The 6144-nt window shown below is 50.4% G+C and overlaps 1 protein-coding gene across 1 annotated transcript in view; it reads right to left on the reverse strand.

Moving 5' to 3' along the window:
- The window catches only part of LOC135299823 (hydrocephalus-inducing protein-like), a 30510-nt gene extending 28015 nt beyond the window's left edge, over nucleotides 1-2495 (reverse strand). Inside the window, exons 1-2 of the mRNA XM_064419248.1 lie at nucleotides 2297-2495; nucleotides 511-627 (exon numbers count right to left, since the gene is read on the reverse strand). The gene's annotated coding sequence lies outside the window, so the exon portion shown is untranslated. The remainder of the gene's footprint in view (nucleotides 1-510; nucleotides 628-2296) is intronic.
- Nucleotides 2496-6144: the final 3649 nt, after the last annotated feature.

Genomic DNA, 6144 nt, shown 5'->3' on the forward strand with positions numbered 1-6144 from the left:
AGACATCAAGGGACCTTTGTGGCCCTGACTGCAGTGCTGCCTGCGGGGCTGGAGCTGTGCCCAGCCAGGAGCTGAGAGAGAACTGCTGCTTTGGGAGCTCTTCTGGCTGGGACCAGCCGTGGCTCTCAAGGCTTTGGGCAGAGTTTGAGCTCTCCCCCCCACATGCCCAGGTGCCCAAGGGCAGGTTGGTCACAGCAGCACAGGGCAGTGCCCAGCCTGACAGAAGGAATTCCTGTGGCAAAGGGCAGGCACAGAAGCACATGCTGAGGGCTTCAGCTGCACATTGGTTTCACTTGGCTCCCGTGGCACAGCCAGGCAAGGCGCTGGGCTGTCCCTGAAACATCACACAGTGTTCCCTACTGCACCAGGACAGCCCCCACCAACAGCAGCACGGCACAAAGAGCTGGGCAGGGGCTCTGCAGCTTCCCAGCGCTGCTGGACAACAGGGGCAGGGACACCAGGGACACCAGGGCACTTGCCAGCCTGAGCACAGCCCCACTGGCTACTCACAGTGTTAGGCTGCAGTCTTTCCCTCAGCAAAAGACGAGGTGTCGGTGTCTTTTTCAGGAATCCAGAAGCCATTCTGAAGGGAGGGTGTCACAGAGGAGCAACAAGGCCTCAGCAAAACTGGAAGGAGCAACAATGGAACTCTGAAAATCCAGAACCCAATTCGTGGCAGACTCAAGGCATACACTGCTGCTAAACATTTTATATCATTTGAAAGTAGCTAAGTGCTTGCTTGGCATAAGTAGCTAGTATTGTTAGGCCTCTAGTTGGACTTTATTTGGACTAGATGGCTCCCTTGTGCAATTCAAAAATGGATCTTGCTGAAATCTGGAGCTAAAAAGCTGAACATTAATAATACTTAGAACCGACAAAGCTGTAGCTTAAATATTACTTAAAACCAGCTTGAGTGGACCTCCTCTTCTTTAGACTAAAAAACCCCTGCTCTCTCAGCTGCTCCTCACTGGACTTGGGAGAGACTGCAATGTTATGGCTCATGGCTTAAATATTGCTACAAAGGACTTTTTTCCAATTGTGACAAAACTGTACAAAGAAGCTGAGAGCACCCAAGCCCACCCTTCCCTGAAAATGCCTCCTGACTGGAACTTGAGACTGGGAGTTCAGCCCCACAAGGGAACTTGAGGCAAGATAAAGGTGACACTATTGCCCCATTAGCTCAGGTCTCGGGAGAAGTGAACAAGGCCAAGGGAGAAAAATAGATCCACACCAAAGCCACAGCCAGCAGCTGTCCTGAAAATCAGCTCTGTCTGCCTTCAGGCTGGGCAAGTCACAGCCACAGACTCGTCTGCTGAGGCCAGGTTTGCACACACACCTCCCATCAACAGAGGGGCAGGAGGAAATTTTGGGTCTGTGGCACAATCACTGGTAAGGGGCAGTGGACACCCATCCTCCCTCACACAAACTGGCTCAGCTCTACAACCCCCACCCCCAGAAGGCCACATCCAGGGGACATTCCCATCAGGGGCAGCTCAGGGGGTGTCATAGCCCATCAAAGACCCCCAAAGTGCCCCCAGAGCCATTTCTGAGGCCTTGCACCAGATGACTGCATGGCATGCAAAGTAACACAACAGATCCGAAAATCCACTGCCCAATTCGTGGCAGACTCAAAGGATATACTGGTGCTAACAATGTATATTATTTGAAAGTAGCAAAAGACAGAGCCCAACTTGCCCTTCCCCAGGGAGGTACCTGGGCTGTCCCACCTTGCCCAAATCCGCATTCATCCATTGGAGTCTTACATTTTGCGAAACCTCACCACAGAGAAGACCAGAAGAGGATTGAATGGGATGGGATGGGATCCATGGAATGGTGATCTTTTCTACTAAATCTGTCTCTGTCACTCTCTTTCATGCCCACTTCCCATCAACCTCCGTCCCCCCCTCCTTTTTCTATTTCTTTCTCCCTCTCTCTTCCTCACATTTACTGTTACATAAAATCCAGACTATCCACTTTGGCAGATGGTCTCATTTTGCACCTTAATTCAGGGGCACCTCCTTAATAATTTTAATAACCAGATCATAACAACCCACTGAAATTTGAACAGAACTCACTCACCTATAAGTAGTTTAAATAAATACTACAGGAAAAACTCTATAAACTAGTGTACTTAGGAAATGTTGCATTTGTTCAGTGAGCAAAAAGCACCATCAGTAGACCATCTATTGTTCATCCCCTCAGCTGTACATGCCACCATCCTGTATCTCCCTGTGGCATTCTCTTTCAGAGCACAGATGGGACAAAACCAGAAAGTACAATTTGAGTCAATCTTTACCTTCAAAGGAAATTCAGGACTCCCTCGCAAAGACCAATGCTTTGCGAGTTCCGGAGTCGCTCACAGAGACCAATTCTCTGCCAATTGACAGCAGTGACTGACAGAAACCAATGCTGTGCCAACAACTGCCGTGGCAATGGCCGAGTGCAGCCGCCTGAAGGCGCCGAGGCTGCGAACGAGCAGCCAGGGCCGAGCTCTGGCGCTGAGGCCGCGGCGCCGGCACAGACGCTGAGGGCCCGGGTGCGGTTACCAGGCAACTGCGGCACCGAGCGCGGGACGGGCCGGGCCGGGCCGCACGCATTGCCAAAGGACATTGGCACTGTCCCTGCTGACTTGACTCGTGTGTTTGCTGCAGAGCCTTTCTGTAGCCAGGAAAGTTTAAAATGTGCTGACAAAGGCAACTATGGCAGGTCTGTACACTGCTCTTCGTACAGCACCAGGATTCTATCCTGGCTGGAGCCCCAGGAGGGGCTGAGGCAGATGCAAAGGGGCTCAGCCTGGAGAAAAGGAGGCTCAGGGGGCCCTTCTGCCTCTGCACAACTCCCTGACAGGAGGGACAGCTGGGTTTCGGGCTGTGCTCCCAGGAACAGGCACAGGAGCAGAGGGAACAGCCTCAGGCTGGTCCAGGGCAGGCTCAGCGGGGATGCTCCCCATGCCCTGCCCACAGACACAGTGGCTGCCCTGACGCCAGGCTGGGGCTGGGCTGGATGGCCCCGCTCAGGGACACGCTGCCCGCAGAGGGCCTGGATTGTGCTGCCACAAGCACCAGCCCTGGCCTGCCCTGCACTTGCCTGGGGCCACACCAGCCCTGCCAGCCCTGTCCCAGCTCCTGGGGCCCAGCTGGGCCCAGTGCTGGCAGCAGACTGCAAGTTTGCTTCTTCCTTCCTTCCTTCCAGGACTGCTGGAGATGACGGCCGTACATATTACGCCTGTGTAGATATGTTTGAAAAGTTAGAATATTTTTGTAAATATGTTCTTAGGTTAGTAGTTCTCTGTAAATATGTTTTGAAGATTGTTACTCCACAGGATCCCATGGAAATATGTGCGGTAGATTGTTGTTGTTGTTGTTATAAGGATTGTTGTAATGGAAGGTGTTCTGTAAATCCTCGTGTTTGCCGATGTTCAGCAAATAAATAATGATTCTTTATAAAACTTCACTTCTCTTTCTCATTCCTTTGGGCACTGTCAGAACCCTGGATGTCCCCCTGACCATCCTAAATGATTCCAGCCCCAGCCAGGAAGCTTTAAAACCCTGGCAGGGGCTTCGGAGACCCTGGCATGTAGCCAAAGACCCCTGGGCCTTTGAATTTAACTCATAAAGCAAGTTACCACCTTTATGTCAAGAATTAAAAGTCACAACAATTTAGATAGTCTAGAAATAGTAATCACAAAGTGAACACAAAACATTTAGAGCACTGTACATGGAGGTTTTGAACCTGGTACGAAAGAGTTTGGAATTCTCTACATAGATAGAAAAATTTGGGCGTGCCCTGTCCTTCCTCTTTCTTCTCCCTAGCATCCATATGAAAGACGATATTGCCATTCACAAATTGGTTTCAAGTAGAAAGTCACTATCTAACATAAGTAATAGGTATTAAAACCTTATTGTAAACATAGTATACGCACTTTTTAATATAAAAGATAACACCAACCCAAGAGGCAAAAAGAGTAACTTAAGCTGAGCTGCTGAACAAACCTCAGCAGGCCAGACAAAAAATGTTTTAGACAAAACATAAAAATCAACCTTAAGAGCGTGCAGCACATACTTCTCAACTCTTCCTTCGACAGCTAAGTTAGAGAAAAAGAGACTTTTAACATACCTCGAAATCCCCTCAATCAAAGAAAACCCAAGAGGCACAGACAGCGTTTGCACCGTTGGGACTTCCACTTGTTCCGGGATCCCGGGGCTGGAGCTCCCTGGGGCTGCTGCCACGGCCACCCCGCGGCTGGGGGTCCCTGTGCACAGGGGGTCCCACTGACACCACTGCTGCCGCTGGCCACTGCTGCTGCTCCTGGGCTGGGGCACAGCTGCGTCCCCAAGAGCTGAGCTGTCACCAGCACAGAGGGGGCTCTCGCTGCACTGGCCCCTGCAGCCATGCCACCAAAGCAAGGCAGGAAACTTTCAGCCACCCTTCCTGCTGCAGCCACAGCCACTCCTGGCTCCAGAGCCGCCATCAGCCCACAGGGATGCAAAATCCACCTGCCCGCTCTCAAGGCCTTGACAGTCTTGGCAACTGTGGCACCTGCATCTGGGCTGCTGCAGGGGCTGATGTTTAAGGCTTGCAGCCTCCAATGGCTCCGGGCTCAGCTTCCCACCCTGATCTGCACTGCCCTGGCTCCGCATTGCTCAAGAGACAAAAGCCAAGACAGGGCATCCTCACCCTGCCCAAATTGCTGAATTGACTGCAGTCCTTAGGACCTTCTCCACTTTCAAAGAACCTCTTCATTTGATCACTGATTCGGCAGATGTCTATGACCTAGTGCAGCGGGCCGAAAATTCCATTTTCAAAGACATTTCTAACCCCAACTAGAGCATTTGCTTTCCCCTTTCATTTCTCTTTTGTCCCACAGACAACACCCACACTATATCATGCACACAAGGTCTCATACCACCCTTCCTGCATTTATAGTAGGCAATGCTAGAGCAGATGCCTCAGCAATGCTTCTCCAAACCTGCCTACGGAATGTTTCTGACCAGGCTAGGATCCGCCACCACTTCTACCATCAACACATTCCTGCACCGCTCAGCATCTTTAAAATTACCCAAGATCAGGCAAGATTCATGGCAGCCACCTGCCCAAATGGTCAGCAACATGCCTTTGCTTCTGTCAGAGCTGCACTCAATCCACTCTGCAACAGGACAGTCCATAGTCCAGAGGGCCCACTCTTCCATCCAAAGGATCCTTGATCAACAGAGACAGGGAGTCCACATATTATCTCCCATTGAGAGACTGGCCAAGGCCCTTGATGTGCTCAACTTTTTGAACAACTCCCCCAGTCATCAGGCATTTTAGATTTAATTGGCAGCCCAATAAAAAGAAAAGCCACCTGTCTTGATCAAAGACCCTGAATCCAAACAAATTATGGGCCCTTTCCCATTCATTACTTGGGGGAGAGGATATGCTTGTGTCTCTACAGCAGCACGCCCAAGACGGATCCCAGCAAAAAACATCAAACCCTTCTGCCAATGGCCAGGCAAACACCAGAGCCACCATCAGAAAAACGGAACAAAAGCCTAAGAGAGACAGCAGCAGCCTGGAAAAGAAGAAGAAGGACAGAAGAAGATCTCCTAAGCAGTGTGGACCACACAGAACAACACCAAGAGAGCTCAGACACTACTAACTGCGATATACCGCTTAACAATTGGAAAAACTGTATTCTAGCCTTGATATTTGATTCTTCTAATAAGCTGACTTCAACCCTTGCCTAACAGAAGAGAAAGTTTAGTGGGACCAGAATTTTAGTTTCACATTGCAATCTCCCTATCTCTATACTTTCAGGCCACCCAAGCCTCCTCCCACTACTAAATTAGCTAAAGTCAAAGGATGCTGTCCTTTGTTGCCACTGCAGCAGGAAGCTGGATGCTCCTAACTATGCTGCATGCCTTCGCATGGGTGGTTCCACAGCCAAGCCACAATTTCTTGCCCATGGCCACGCATGTCAACCTCTTCTCACATAGGGACTCAGTATACCAGAGCGGCCAGCTGCTCACAGATCAAATCAATAAGATCCAGACAAAAGGCAACAACGACTGGCTCACTGGACTTTTGAAAGACTGGGGCATGAAAGGCTGGCTTTCATCTTTAGCCAAGACTGTTTTGTGGGCTTTGTTTCTTGTATTCATTGTC

The sequence above is a fragment of the Passer domesticus genome, chromosome 4, assembly GCF_036417665.1.
Source record: "Passer domesticus isolate bPasDom1 chromosome 4, bPasDom1.hap1, whole genome shotgun sequence".
NCBI lineage: Eukaryota > Metazoa > Chordata > Aves > Passeriformes > Passeridae > Passer > Passer domesticus.